General features: G+C 43.2%; 3 long non-coding RNA genes across 3 annotated transcripts in view; 1 reads left to right on the top strand and 2 right to left on the bottom strand.

The window, feature by feature from the left end:
• Positions 1 to 16,425, bottom strand: part of LOC310733402 — a 465,189-nt gene that overhangs the window by 46,179 nt on the left and 402,585 nt on the right. The window lies entirely within an intron of this gene.
• Positions 2,364 to 9,102, bottom strand: LOC310733419. The gene is made up of 2 exons (XR_014535731.1): positions 8,975 to 9,102; positions 2,364 to 2,463 (listed from the first exon to the last, which is right to left on the bottom strand). It is a non-coding gene; the product is annotated as an uncharacterized lncRNA (long non-coding RNA).
• Positions 9,030 to 16,425, top strand: part of LOC310733427 — a 447,063-nt gene continuing 439,667 nt past the window's right edge. Inside the window, exon 1 of the long non-coding RNA XR_014535741.1 lies at positions 9,030 to 9,119. This is a non-coding gene — a long non-coding RNA (uncharacterized lncRNA). The remainder of the gene's footprint in view (positions 9,120 to 16,425) is intronic.

The raw sequence follows: 16,425 nt of genomic DNA, 5'->3' as shown, positions 1-16,425 counted from the left end.
CTAGAGACAAAATTTTACACCTCCACAAGGCTGGAAAGGGCTACGGGGAAATTGCCAAGCAGCTTGGTAAAAAAAAGTCCACTGTTGGAGCAATCATTAGAAAATGGAAGAAGCTAAACATGACTGTCAATCTCCCTCGGACTGGGGCTCCATGCAAGATCACACTTTGTGGGGTCTCATTGATCCTAAGAAGGGTGAGAAATCAGCCCAGAACTACACGGGAGGAGCTGGTCAATGACCTGAAAAAAGCTGGGACCACTGTTTCCAAGGTTACTGTTGGTAATACACTAAGACGTCATGGTTTGAAATCATGCATAGTACGGAAGGTTCCCCTGCTTAAACCAGCACATGTCCAGGCACGTCTTAAGTTTGCCAATGACCATTTGGATGATCCAGAGGAGTCATGGGAGAAAGTCATGTGGTCAGATGAGACCAAAATAGAACTTTTGGGTCATAATTCCACTAAACGTGTTTGGAGGAAGAAGAATGATGAGTACCATCCCAAGAACACCATCCCTACTGTGAAGCATGGGGGTGGTAGCATCATGCTTTGGGGGTGTTTTTCTGCACATGGGACAGGGTGACTGCACTGTATTAAGGAGAGGATGACCGGGGCCATGTATTGCGAGATTTTGGGGAACAACCTCCTTCCCTCAGTTAGAGCATTGAAGATTGGTTGAGGCTGGGTCTTCCAACATGACAATGACCCGAAGCACACAGCCAGGATAACCAAGGAGTGGCTCTGTAAGAAGCATATCAAGGTTATGGCGTGGCCTAGCCAGTCTCCAGACCTAAACCCAATAGAGAATCTTTGGAGGGAGCTCAAACTCCGTGTTTTTAGCAACAGGCCAGAAATCTGACTGATCTAGAGAAGATCTGTGTGGAGGAGTGGGCCAAAATCCCTCCTGCAGTGTGTGCAAACCTGGTGAAAAACTACAGGAAACGTTTGACCTTTGTAATTGCAAACAAAGCCTACTGTACCAAATATTAACATTGACTTTCTCAGGTGTTCAAATACTTATTTGCAGCTGTATCATACAAATAAATAGTTAAAAAATCATACATTGTGATTTCTGGATTATTTTTTTTTTAGATTATGTCTCTCACAGTGGACATGCACCTATGATGACAATTTCAGACCCCTCCATGATTTCTAAGTGGGAGAACTTGCAAAATAGCAGGGTGTTCAAATACTTATTTTCCTCACTGTATCTACCTTTCTCCTCTCCATCATATCAGCTATCTCTTTTCCTTTACCAGTCATAGTACCAACATTTAAAGTACCAACTCTAACCTACACTTCCAGGCTTGGCACCGGCACTAAGAGTGCACTGACTTGTGCAACTATAATTCCTGGGTTATTTTCATAAAAAGCCATATTGTGTGAAAAAGGCATATGTTTTCTTGAAACAATTAGTCATCACGTTTTTGATCACTTTTTAACAGTTTTTCATGAAATGATGATTATCACTATAAAAAGGAAGGTCTGGGGTTCAAGCCCCGGTATCGCCAAGCTGCCACTCTTGGGCCCTGGAGCAAGGCCCTTAACCCTCTATGCTCCTGGGGTCAATTACGAGGGAAATATCAAGGTCCGTGACGTCGGAGTGACGTGGGGCCACCTTCCCGTGGGCTCACCACCTGCAGGAGGGACCGTAAGGGACAGTGCTGTGAGGATTGGGCAGCAGTCGAAGGCGGGGGCCTGCTTAGACTGCTGCCCCCGCGACCCAAATTACGGATAAGCGGGAGAAAATGAATGAATGAATGAATATAAAAACTCATATTTTCCTAATTATTATATATTTTTTTTTTTTAGAATTTTTTTTTTGGCAAAACATGATTTGTCATGTCACATTTTTTTTATTTTTATTCACTTCCAGCACTTTTTAATGATTTTTATGAAAATATGTTTATAGATATGCTCATTCATATTTTAACAAGGTTTTAATTTTTAATGAAAAAAATCATATTATTGTCAAAACATGATTTGTCATGTCACCTTACTCGTTTTTTGTTCATGTATTGCATGTTTTAACTTTTTAAAATACAATTAAGCTTATAAATAGAAAAAAAATTTTTTTTTCAAAATAAGTTTAATATTTGTATGAAAAAAGTCAATTTATTTATCAAAACATGATTGTCACCTTTTGGTACAATTGTTGCACTTTTTAACGTTTTTTCATGAAAGTTCATGAATAAGAACATTTATATTATCATAAAATCTATCATGTTTTTTTGATAAATAGGAAGAGTGTTAGATTTTTATCATGCCCAAAACGAAATGACTGGAGAAGTTTTCCAAACGACCTGCGAGACCCGTAATGTCTTTTCTGATCAGGGAAGAATCACACCGCACACAGAATGTGGCAAAATGTTCCTCTTCGTTTATTGCAGGTGGCAGACACGTTTTTATACACACAGGATGATACAGTCCACACACACACACGAACACGCACACACAAAAGGCTGACCTAAAGTGTTTTCCTGTTTAGACAAGAGGATACCAGGGGGAGATGTGTGAGCCCAGATAAGACTCTCTGTTTACCTTAAAGACTAACATCGTAAATATCCTATAGACACTGAATGGACAAAGGAATGTGTGTGAAACAGTTTTGACACTAACAATGGCCACTTTAAATCATTTATGATTTAGCATCACACACCAAAACATAGGATGTTCATCCTGGGAACAGAACCTGTGACATAAACTGCAAATTGAAAGATAAAGAAAAACAACAACATACAGAATCTATTTCATTCATTCCCAACATGCAAATAATCCTTCATCATCACCACTCCAATCGAGGCCTTTATGGCCTGTCTTACCATCGTCATCAAACATGGCAACATACATAGTACAATTCCAACAATCAATAAAAGAATCATTCCTAAAACAAAATAGTGTTCAACACTCGTAAACAAATTCCTAATCTTTTCCAAAAAAACTTTGTTCAGCAGTTGTTTCACGTTCTCCAAGACGTCGAGAGGCTTCATTGATGTTTTTCAGTGCTTGTTCGATAATATGACTATCAGCATAATTATCGGGTATATAGGTACAACAGGTAGAACCTAAAACACCACATACTCCACCTTGTATAGCAGTGAGTTGATCTAAAACCAACCGATTTTGAAGGGCAGTTAATCTCAAACCTCGAAGTTCCTCTCTAATTCCTTGCATCATAGCTGTGGTGGCGTTCATGAAAGAGATTAACTCATACCTGGTTACCTCAACTTCTATCATCAGATTAACCACACCAACAGATGGAAAAAGAGATTCAAAAAACTTTTCTGCACTTTTCCAAAGACGATGTTCCTTAGGGACAGGGTTATCTCTAGATATTAAACTAAATATTGATCTTTCTTCTAAACTCCTTTTAGGCCTTCTATGACTTGTAATAGGCCTTACAATTAAGGCAGCATCTTGTAGCTGAATCAGTGCACACACTCCAGACCAGTCGTTTGGGAGAGTTGTATACACCGTATGTCCGCATATCCAATACCAATCTTTAACAGCCAGTGTTCCCTGTGAACCTGGTATGCGCTCAAACGTACAGTTACTCTGGCAATTAGCCAATATCCTGGCAAAGGTTATATGTCCTGCCAGAGCCTGCCTTTCATTTTTTTGGACAGATATACATACACGGCAGTCCCTTTTAGAATAATTAAGGGGTCGAGTTTCCGTAGTATTACAGTAAACTGACGGAATGGTTCCTAAAACTTTACTTCCACTACTTCGGGAAACACAAGAAAGATGCTTAGGTATTTGGAGTACAATGCCTAGACTAACAGGTGGCACAGAAAAAACTAAGAGTTACATTTATCTGGCTATAGTTCATTGAACAAGTAAGACGGAGACTAGTGGAATTAGAAGCACCTTGGAGCACTTTATATGGACACTGCCAGACAGAGTCAGGACTGCTCATTGAAGACACACACTTCGATTCATCAGTGGAACTAGGTCGATAGCAACAACTGGAAGCTCATGTGTGCTGTGAGGGATAAGTGTACATACATAATCTCCCATCCCACTCACAGATTTAGCAGTGTGATTAGCTAGTCTCCACCACATGTTGGTTGCATATGCATGAGGTGGATCCGGATGCTCTAGCCAAGTCTCTTCTCCTTGCAGACGTGGAGCTCCCTGAATAAAGTATTTAAAGGGGTTAAACAACATTAGGAGTGTAATTACAACTATGCACATATTGTTATAGAGTTTAGACCTAGAGCGGGTATCAGGGTAAGCTAAACAAACAGTCAAGTGAGTCAGATCTTCACCCCGGAGGTGGCCCCCTTTCTACTATAAAGAAAGGATCTTTCCGTGGGCTCTCAACTGTTTCAGCCCTGAACACTCACGTAGGCAGGCTTCTTAGGCCAACAGATCAATTAGTGCACAGATTAAATGGGTGCTGTTTTGATCCTGCTTGCGTGTATCCACTGTGGATACTGATACAATACAATACTGATAATCAGTCAGAACTTCAGTTCTGGTTACAGCTAGAACAGTCGCTGGACCCAGATACTTCGGTTCACCGACCTTGGTAGGCTTCAGACTTCTTATCAGGACCTGCTGATTAGGCACAAAAGGGTGTGTTGGCTTATCTGTGGGCAGAGGAAGAGTTAGTGAAACATCAGCACTGATAGAATTCAATTTCTCAACCAGGGTAGAAACGTAGTCGTCCACCATCACTTCCAGGTTACCTAAGGAAGAAATGCCAGTGCATCCCCTGACCCATTGGGTCAGGAAAGGCCGGCCCATTAGAATTTCAAAAGGTGACAATTTAGTAGTCGAAGATGGAGTCATTCTCATTTCTGTGAGTACTGCCGGGAGAACAACAGTCCAATTTCGGCCTGTTTCAATGCAGGCTTTAGTAACACGCTCCTCAATGGTTTTGTTTGTTCTCTCTACCACTCCAGCTGACTGTGGGTGATAGGGAATATTAAAATGCCAGTCAATTGCTAAGCTATTAGCCAAAAGCTGTGTTACCTTCGAAGCAAAAGGTGTGCCGTTATCACTTTCAATCACACTAGGAATACCAAACCTTGAGATGATCTCTTTCGTTAATATTTTGACAACAGTTTTAGCATTCTCTGTCGCACATGCAAATGCTTCTGGCCACTTACTGAATCTGTCAACTATAACCAACAGGTATCTCGAATTTCCTACAGGTGGCATATGTGTAAAATCTATCTGTAGGTGTTGGAAAGGGGCTTCAGGAAAAGTAAGCGCAGTATGTTGTACAGGTCGATGTATGTTAGTTTTGGCGCAAGTCAAACATGAATCCAACACTAGCTTGGTTGTTTTAGCTACATCAGCAATACAGTATAATGCATTTATAGCCTGTATGACTTTAGCTATGCTAATGTGTGACATCCCATGGTAATGCTTCACCAACACTATTAAAGCTAGTTTAGGCAGAGCAATTTTACCATCTACATCTCTAATGATACCAGCAGAATCTGATTTACATTGTTTGGAAGCCCAATACTTTATGTCCTCCTCAGTAGGCTGACTCTGAAGTATTTTTAGGTCAATGTCTGGTATATTGGAGATATGTGACATCATCGAGATCTCAGGATTTGTATGTACTGTGTCCAAATCTACTGGTTGTTTAGCTGCTTCCTTAGCTACTTTATCCGCTAATGTGTTTCCCTGAATTTCCTCTGAATCACCTACGGCATGTCCTTTAACCTTCACTATGGCCACTTTGGCAGGGAGTTGAACAGCTTTTAAAAGGTCGCCTATGAGATTAAAAATGTGCTATTGGCTTTCCATCAGCTATTTTAAAGTCTCTTTGCTTCCATGTTTTGGCAAAATCATGCACAACACCATAAGCATACTTAGAATCAGTGTATATAGTCACTACTTTATCTTCAGACAACTGACATGCTCTTGTAAGTGCGACCAATTCTGCAGCTTGTGCTGATGTGTATGGTAATGATTTAGCTTCAACTGTTACATCAGGTAATCTTACAACCGCATATCCACATAAATACACACCATCAGAGGGTTTTGAACATGAACCATCTACATATAAGCAATCCCCCTCTTCCAGGGCCGTATCTAAGAGGTCGGGCCTACAAGTGGTCTCTCGTTCAATGTTTTCAAGGCAATCATGTGCGTCGTCAAAACCATCTACGTCAATATCGTCTAGCAGATCACGCAGAGCTACTACAGCTGAATGCGGCTGAGAAGAAGGCTTAATAGTTAAGTTTTCCGTTGCCAAGAGTGTGGTCTCATAACCAGATCTACGTTGTGCTGTCATATGTTGTGTGTTGAGGTTGTGTAAAATAGCTGTTACCTGATGTGAGGTGTACAGTATCAAAGGATGTGACAGCACCGTTTTCTCAGCATCCCGGACCATCAGAGCCGCAGCAGCCACTGCACGCAAGCATGAAGGCAACCCTTGTGCTATGTTGTCTAAAAATTTGGAAAGATACGCAACAGGGCGATATCTGTCACCATGTTCCTGGACTAGGATCCCCGCAGCCGTACCACCACGTTCGTGCACATAGAGGTGAAAAGGCTTAGCATAATTCGGAAGACCTAGAGCTGGAGCAGACTGTATAGCCTTCTTGAGGGCAGCGAAACTGTCAGTCATTTCATGAGTGCATGATACGGTTTTACCTGGATGAAACCTGCCTCATCTTTGTGAGAGGCCCATAATTTAGGGTTAACTTCACCTAAATTCGGTTCATCAGGCAGGACCTCTGTACTACCATGGAAGAAATCTTCTGGATGTGGATGTGGCTCAGTTGAGAGCATGAGGACAGAAGGAAAAGACAGTGAGACATTGGTTTCAAAAAACAGAATTTCCATTCCCATTTTATGCATCATATCTCTTCCTAAAAGGTTTAAAGGCGAGTGTGGGCCTCTGCACAACTGCATGCTGGTCTGCATTCTCTACTCGCTGAGTGGCTATGCCCCTTTTCTCATCTTCCATTCTCTTTCTACAAGTTCTAAACCAATGACCAAGCTTCCCACAATAATTGCAACTCCCCTTTTTCCTTAAACCTCCTCCTTGAGTTTTGTACTGTGGCTGGAATGCACCACTTCCTGTTGCAGCAAAGAACATAGTGGGTTCAGACTTAACTGAACCAGAAGCGGACTGAAAACCTCCAGCAGCATCTAAATCTCTAATTCTAGCACAGAACTGATCTACCGACTTCTCAAGTTCTCTGTTTGTCTTGATGCGAATCATTTGAGCCTAAGAAGCTTTCATGTTATTCAATCAAGTATTTTTAAACAACACATTGTGTGTATCATCAGTTGGCAGTTTAGAATCATTCTCCCATGCTGCTTTAAAACGCACCACAAAGGCAGATGGCGTTTCTTTAAAACCCTGCCTAGTGTTAGCTGCATGTGAAATGTCACGCTTGGATGCAATTCTGTTATCCAGAAAATCCTTTAACTCAGTATACATTTGCATTACATTGGCATCATTTTCCCAAAAAATCTGGTGACGCTTCGCGGCCGTGCCCTCGCCTGTAATGGCATCATTAACTCGCGCGAGAATCGGACATTTTTCTATTATCAACTCCTCTGTAACATCATCTCCCAATGTACGCAAAAGAATAGTTCTAAAATCAGGGCCCGTTAACTGTGCATACCGAGTGTGGCTTTTTAAGATCTGTACATATTTCGTGGGGTTAGTTGGAATAGGAAGACTCCTACATATAGCATCAATATCACTAGCTTTCGCTGGTTTAACATGTACTTCATTTCGCTCTCGTACAAATGCAAAGGCGGGCTGTAAAGATGTATCAACAGGCAGCGCAGGATAAACACCAGGACTAGTAGACGGTGTCGAATTGTATGGTGGAGGTGATTGTTTCTTATTCAAAGAGCATTTAGAAGCATTGACTCTTTCTGGACCTTTGTCCCAGTACTTCTTCATATTTACCCATTTATCATAGGACTCACGCATATAAGTGTAGTCCCAATTCGGATCGCCCCATCCACCGTTCACCATAGAATACGCATTTTCCATATCGCGGGTCTTGAATGACCCATGTCTAGGAAAATTATCTACCTGCGACATGCATTCACTCCATCCTGCCAAATTATCTAAATAAGGATTAGTCCAGTAACCGGCACTATTTCTATACATCCAATCTTTGGGGTTTTCTTCCGGCAATGGGCGAGAAATGTTATGACCTATCTTCTTAACACAGAACAAAGAACAGACACACAACACTTAACACTCAGACAATACAAACAACACAAGACACCAGGGGAATCGCAGTCTTCAAACAAAATGAGCAATCCAGTCTCTCCAATTGAATCACAAATTTAGTTAGGAGTTAGGAGAAAAAAATAGACTTTAAAGCCAAAACAAGAAAAAAATTATTTTCAAAATGTCAGTTTTTCTTTAGTTTCTTTTCTCTATTCTCTGACTTTTTAATTTATGAATTTTTTTTTTAACAATTAATTTTTCATTTATCTATTTTTTTTCGGACATATAAAAATTATCGTGGATTCTTTTGGTTACTTCAGACAATATCAACTATATTAGACAGACCGTAAAAAACGTCTTCTAATCTTGCATCTTACATCTAAGGTGAGGGAAACCATGTCGCGACGAAATCATCCCACCAAAGGAAATTATCATTAATTAAACAATTAATGCATAACCAAGACACGAACACACATGCAGCCCTATTAGCTGGCAAGCGGGACAATCCCCGCAAACAAGGGAATACATTAAACTCACCTTGATGCGTGATCTCCCTCTGGATATTGTCGGAAAGTATCTCGCTTCTGACACCAAAACTGTTAGATTTTTATCATGCCCAAAACGAAATGACTGGAGAAGTTTTCCAAACGACCTGCGAGACCCGTAATGTCTTTTCTGATCAGGGAAGAATCACACCGCACACAGAATGTGGCAAAATGTTCCTCTTCGTTTATTGCAGGTGGCAGACACGTTTTTATACACACAGGATGATACAGTCCACACACACACACACGAACACGCACACACAAAAGGTTGACCTAAAGTGTTTTCCTGTTTAGACAAGAGGATATACCAGGGGGAGATGTGTGAGCCCAGATAAGACTCTCTGTTTACCTTAAAGACTAACATCGTAAATATCCTATAGACACTGAACGGACAAAGGAATATGTGTGAAACAGTTTTAACACTAACAAAGAGTTTTTGTCAAAACATGATTGTTTTGCATTCAGATAAGAAATAATAAATAATAAAATTAAAACATTTTAAATATAAATCATATTTTTGTGAAAAAAAAGCATATTTTTTGTCAAAATTTTTCAAGTCACCTTTTTCGTTTAAATAATGGACTTTTTTTTTTAAATTATGCTTATGAATATGTAAATTAATATTTTCAAAATATCATTGAATTATTAAAGTCCCTTTTTTTGTCAGAACATGATTTGACTTTTTTGTTTTTTAATATTGCTCTTTGTAACAGTTTAATATGATATCATGATTATGAATATAAACATTTCATATTTTTATATCTAGCATATTTTTTATATATAATTTCTTTGTTAACACATGATTTGTCATGTAACCTTTCTCGGGTTTTTTTCGTATAAAAACATGATTGATGTCACCCTTTCATCCACTTTTAGCACTTCTTTTTCATAAAACTAAGCTTATGAATAGGAATATTATTTTCATAAAACCTATAGTATTTTTATTTTTAAAAGTCACATATTTGATGTAATATCAAATATGTGACTTTTAAAAAATATAGGGTCCCTGGTGGACTAGTGGTTAGGATGCGGCGCTCTCACCGCTGTGGCCTGGGTTCGATCACCGGTCAGGGAACCAACCCCAGCCACTCTTAGTGGCGGTCCCAAGTTCGGATAAACGGGGAGGGTTGCGTTAGGAAGGGCATCCAGCGTAAAAACATTTGCCAAATCAAACATGCGGATGGTCTGATGTGGCGACCCCTAATGGGAGAAGCCAAAAGAAAGTTCATATTTGATGTAATATAAATCAGTTTCCTGCATTTTTGTCCCTTTACAATATTTATTTTTATGGAAATATGCTTATGAATATGACAATATAAGATTAAATATATATTATGATGAAATGCGACTTTCTAAAGTAGTTTTCTGCATTTTTTGTTAATTTAAATAATTTGTCATAGAATTATGCTTATTTATTTAAATATTAATTTCATAATAACTACCATGTCTTTTGCCCTTTTAATATTTCATAGGATTATGCTTATGAATATGAAAATTCATATTTTCATAAAACTACCATGTTTTTATTTAAAAAAAAGGGACATTTGGTGTCATTCCGTTTCTCATCAAAAAAATGCAAACAAAACTGGGTCAAGTGCATCCTTAAAGTGCAAATATACACTCACCGGCCACTTTATTAGGTACACCTGTCCAACTGCTCATTAACGCAAATTTCTAATTAGCCAATCACATGGCAGCAACTAAATGCATTTAGGCATGTAGACACGGTCAAGACGATCTGCTGCAGTTCAAACCGAGCGTCAGAATGGGGAAGAAAGGTGATTTAAGTGACTTTGAACATGGCATGGTTGTTGGTGCCAGACGGGCTGGTCTGAGTATTTCAGAAACTGCTGATCTACTGGGATTTTCACGCACAACCATCTCTAGGGTTTACAGAGAATGGTCCGAAAAAGAGAAAATATCCAGTGAGTGGCAGTTCTGTGGGCGCAAATGCCTTGTTGATGCCAGAGGTCAGAGGAGAATGGCCAGACTGGTTCGAGCTGACAGAAAGGCAACAGTAACTTAAATAACCACTCGTTACAACCGAGGTATGCAGAAGAGCATCTCTGAACACACAACATGTCGAACCTTGAGGCAGATGAGCTACAGCAGCAGAAGACCCACCGGGTGGTGGTGAAATGGTGTGGGGGATATTTTCTTAGCACACTTTGGGCCTATTAGTACCAATTGAGCATCGTGTCAACGCCACAGCCTACCTGAGTATTGTTGCTGACCATGTTCATCCCTTTATGACCACAGTGGAACCATCTTCTGATGGCTACTTCCAGCAGGATAACGCGCCATGTCATAATGTGCGAATCATCTCAGACTGGTTTCTTGAACATGACAATGAGTTCACTGTACTCAAATGGCCTCCACAGTCATCAGATCTAAATCCAATAGAGCACCTTTGGGATGTGGTGGAACGAGAGATTCGCATCATGGATGTGCAGCCGACAAATCTGCAGCAACTGCGTGATGCTATCATGTCAATATGGACCAAAATCTCTGAGGAATGTTTCCAGTACCTTGTTAAATCTATGCCACGAAGGATTAAGGCAGTTCTGAAGGCAAAAGAGATCCAACCCGGTACAAGTAAGGTGTACCTAATCTAGTGGCCGGTGAGTGTACGATGGTTAGAAAAACCGGCATCTTTCATTTCTACCAGGCTTAGACTTGCGGAATCGCATTTTTAGCTCCTAAGAAGCTCATTCTTTACAGCACAAACACGGCATTGCTGTTGAATGATGTGAGCTGTTGAACATTTTTTGATGAAACATGACTTTCTAAAGCAGATTCCTTCATTTTTTTTACACTTTTAAACATTTTTTCATAGAATTTTGCTGAAGTTGAACCTTCTGGGCCTGAACACCTCCCTCTGCAACTGGATCCTGGACTTCCTGACCCCAGTCAGTCCGGATCGGGAACAGCATCTCCAGCACCACCACACTGAGCACTGGGGCCCCTCAGGGCTGTGTGCTCAGCCCACTGCTGTTCACTCTGCTGACTCACGACTGTGTAGCAATGCACAGCTCGAATCATATCAAGTTTGCCGATGACACGACCGTGGTGGGTCTAATCAGTAAGAACGACAAATCAGCATATAGAGAGGAGGTGCAATGGTTAACTGCCTGATGTGGAGCAAACAACCTGTCTCTGAACGTGGACAAAATGAAGGAGATGGTTGTGGACTTCAGGAGAGCACAGAGCGACTAATCTCCACTGATTATTGATGGATCCTCTGTGGAGATCGTCAAGAGCACCAAATTCCTTGGTGTTCATCTGGCAGACAACCTCACCTGGTCACTTAACACCAGCTCCATCACCAAGAAAGCCCAGCAGCGTCTCTACTTCCTGAGAAGGCTGAGGAAAGCCCAGCTCCCTGCCCCCATCCTGACCATGTTCTACAGAGGGACCATTGAGAGCATCCTGAGCAGCTGCATCACTGCCTGGTTTGGAAATTGCACCGTCTTGGATCGCAAGACCCTTCAGAGGATAGTGAGAACAGCTGAGAAGATCATCGGAGCCACAAAAAGACTGTGCAACAGTTTCTTTTCCCAAGCCATCAGGCTTCTCAACACACAGAACTGAAAACAGAACTCACACACACACTCACTCACACACACTCACTCACTCACACACACACACACACACACACACACACACACACACACACACACACACACACTCACTCAAATGTGTGTTACCGAATACAACCTGGAGTAAACACAATCATCACTCATCTTAATCCACTCCACACCATTTATTTATTTATTATTATTTATACTCGCACCTTTGTATTACAGTATAATGTTTACATGCTGTCTTTGCACCTTTGTATTACAGTTTAATGTTTACATGCTGTCTTTGCACCTTTGTATTACAGTATAATGTTTACATGCTGTCTTTGCACCTCCTTGCTGCTGTTTTTTTGCACTACATTGTTCTGTTCTATTCTATTTGTATTCTCTCCTGGGTAAAGTTTTTACATTTCTCCTGCACAGTACTGTATAATGAAGTATACAGTAGGTTTACTAGTCGGCGCTATACTTGGTTTTCAGTTTTTGTCTTGTGTTGTCTGTCTGCACTGTCTGTCTGTACTGTTTTTTGTTTGCACTGTTTGCACCAGGTTGCACTCGATGCACTTTATGTTTGTGTTGTAGCTCTATGCTGTTGTTGTTTAGTGTAGCACAAGGGTTCCGGAGGAACGTTGTTTCGTTTTTACTGTGAACTGTGTACCACTGTGTATAGTACAAATGACAATACAAGCCTCTTGACTTGATTTTCATAAAACTACCATGTTTTTGTTAAAAAAGTAAACTTTTTATTAAAACGTTGTGTCATGCCATTTCTCATAAAAAAAATTAAAAATAAAATGCAATCGCAACTGGGTCAAGTGCATCCTTTAAGTGCAAATATACGATGGTTAGAAAAACGGCCTTCCTTTCGTTCTACCAGGCTTAGACTTGCGGAATCGCATTTTCAGCTCGTAAGAAGCTCATTCTTTACAGCACAAACACGGCATTGCCAGACGTGAGCTGTTGAAACATTTTTGATGAAACATGCCTTTCTTAACCAGATTCCTTAATCTTTTACACTTTAAAAAGATTTTTTCATAGAAATTTGCTTATGAATAATAAAATTCATATTTTCATAAAACTACCGTGTTTTTTTTTTATAAAAAAGTGATATTTTTAGTAAAACATGTTGTGTCATGCCATTTCTCATCAAAAAAATGCAAACGCAACCTTCCTTTCGTTCTACCAGGCTGAGACTTGCGGAATCGCATTTTCAGCTCCTAAGAAGTTCATTCTTTACAGCACATACACGACATTGCCAGACGTAAACTGTTGAAACATTCTTGATGAAATGTCCATCCATCCATCTTCTCCCGTTTATCCGAGGCCGGGTCGCGGGGCAGCAGTCTAAGCAAAGATGCCCAGACTTCCCTCTCCCTAGCCACTTCTTCCAGCTCTTCCGGGGGGACACCAAGGTGTTCCCAGGCCAGCCGGGAGACATAGTCTCTCCAGCGTGTCCTAGGTCTTCCCCGGGGTCTCCTCCCAGTGGGACGCGCCCGGAACACCTTCCCAGGAAGGCGTCCAGGAGGCATCCGGAACAGATGCCTGAGCCACCTCAGCTGACCCCTCTCGATGTGGAGGAGCAGCGGATCTACCCTGAGCTCCTCCTGAGTGACCGAGCTTCTCACCCTATCTCTAAGGGATCGCCCGGCCACCCTGCGGAGAAAGCACATTTCGGCCGCCTGTATCCGGGATCTTGTCCTTTTGGTCATGACCCAGAGCTCATGACCATAGGTGAGAGTAGGAACGTAGATTGACCGGTAAATCGAGAGTTTCGCCTTGCGGCTCAGCTCTTTCTTCACTACGACAGACCGGTACATCGACCGCATTACTGCAGAAGCTGCACCGATCCGTCTGTCAATCTCCCGTTCCACCCTTCCCTCACTCGTGAACAAAACCCCAAGATACTTAAACTCCTCCACTTGCGGCAGGAACTCCCCACCAACCTGAAGTGGGCAAGCCACCCTTTTCCGACTGAGGACCATGGCCTCGGATTTAGAGGTGCTGATTCTCATCCCAGCCGCTTTACACTCGGCTGCAAACCGTCCCAGTGCATGCTGAAGGTCCTGGTCTGATGAAGCCAACACGACAACGTCATCTGCAAAGAGCAGAGACGAAATCGTGTCGTCACCAAACCGGACACCCTCCGGCCCCTGGCTGCGCCTAGAAATTCTGTCCATAAAAATTATGAACAGAACCGGTGACAAAGGGCAGCCCTGCCGGAGTCCAACATGCACCGGGAACAAGTCTGACTTACTGCCGGCGATGCGAACCAAGCTCCAGCTTCAGTCGAACAGGGACCAGACAGCCCTTAGTAAAGGGCCCCGGACCCCATACTTCCGGAGCACCCTCCACAGGCCGCCGCGAGGGACACAGTCAAATGCCTTTTCCTAATCCGTAAAACAAATGTGGACTGGTTGGGCAAACTCCCATGAACCCTCCAGCACCCTGTAGAGGGAATAGAGCTGGTTCAGTGTTCCACGGCCTGGACGAAAACCACACTGTTCCTCCTGAATCCGAGGTTCTACTATCGGCCGTATTCTCCTCTCCAGTACCCTGGCATAGACTTTCCCAGGTAGGCTGAGAAGTGTAATCCCCCTATAGTTGGAACACACCCTCCAGTCCCCCTTCTTAAAAAGAGGGACCACCACCCCGGTCTGCCATTCCAGAGGCACTGTCCCCGACCGCCACGCGATGCTGCAGAGGCGTGTCAGCCAAGACAGCCCCACAACATCCAGAGACTTGAGGTTCTCAGGGCGGATCTCATCCAACCCCGGTGCCTTGCCACCGAGGAGTTTCTTTACTACCTTGTTGACTTCAGCTTGGGTGATGGACGAGTCCGCCTCTGAGCCCTCAGCCTCTGCTTCCTCAATGAAAGACGTGACGGCGGGATTGAGGAGATCCTTGAAGTATTCCTTCCACCGTCCAACGACATCCACAGTTAAGGTCAACAGCTCCCCACCTTTAGTGTAAACAGCATTGGTAGGGCACTGCTTCCCCCTCCTGAGGCGCCGGACGGTTTGCCAGAATCTCTTCGAGGCCAGCCGATAGTCCTTCTCCATGGCCTCACCGAACTCCTCCCAGGCCCGAGTTTTTGCCTCGACAACCACCCGGGCTGCAGTTCGCTTGGCCTGCCGGTACCCGTCAGCTGCCTCAGGAGTCCCACAAGCCAACTAGGCCCAATAGGACTCCTTCTTCAGCTTGACGGCATCCCTTACTTCCGGTTTCCACCACCGGGTTCGGGGATTGCTGCCTCGACAGGCACCGGAGACCTTACGGCCACAGCTCCGAGCGGCCGCTTCGACAATGGAGGTGGAAAACATGGTCCACTCGGACTCAATATCTTCGGCCTCCCTCGGGATCCGGTCAAAGCTCCGCCGGAGGTGGGAGTTGAAGATCTCTCTGACAGGAGACTCGGCCAAACGTTCCCAGCAGACCCTCACAGTACGTTTGGGTCTGCCGAGTCTGTCCAGCTTCCTCCTCCGCCATCGGATCCAACTCACCACCAGGTGGTGATCAGTTGACAGCTCCACCCCTCTCTTTACCAAGACATACAGCCGCAGGTCAGATGAAACGACCACTAAGTCAATCATCGACCTACGGCCTACGGTGTCCTGGTGCCACGTGCACTGATGGACACCCTTATGCTTGAACATGGTGTTCGTTATAGACAAACTGTAACTAGCACAGAAGTCCAATAACTGAACACCGCTCACGTTCCTCCCAATCACGCCCCTCCAGGTGTCACTGTCGCTGCCCACGTGAGCATTGAAGTCTCCTAGTAGAACGACGGAGTCCCCAGTCGGAGCACTGTCCAGCACCCCTCCCAGAGACCCCAAGAAGGCCGGGTACTCTATACTGCCGTTTGGCCCGTAGGCACACACGACAGTGAGAGACCTATCCCCGACCCGTAGGCGCAGGGAAACAACCCTCTCATTCACCGGGGTAAACTCCAACACATGGCGGCTGAGCTGGGGGGCTATAAGCAAACCCACACCAGCCCTACGCCTTTCACCATGGGCAACTCCAGAGTGGTGAAGAGTCCATCCTCTCTCGAGGAGTGTGGTTCCAGAGCCCAGGCCGTGCGTAGAGGTGATCCCGACTATCTCTAGTCGGAACCTCTTAACCTCA

This window comes from Silurus aristotelis (assembly GCF_946808225.1).
Source record: "Silurus aristotelis genome assembly, chromosome: 11".
Taxonomy (NCBI): Eukaryota; Metazoa; Chordata; class Actinopteri; order Siluriformes; family Siluridae; genus Silurus; species Silurus aristotelis.
Note: the sequence above shows the minus strand (reverse complement) of the source record. Positions and strands in the feature narration are given on the sequence as shown.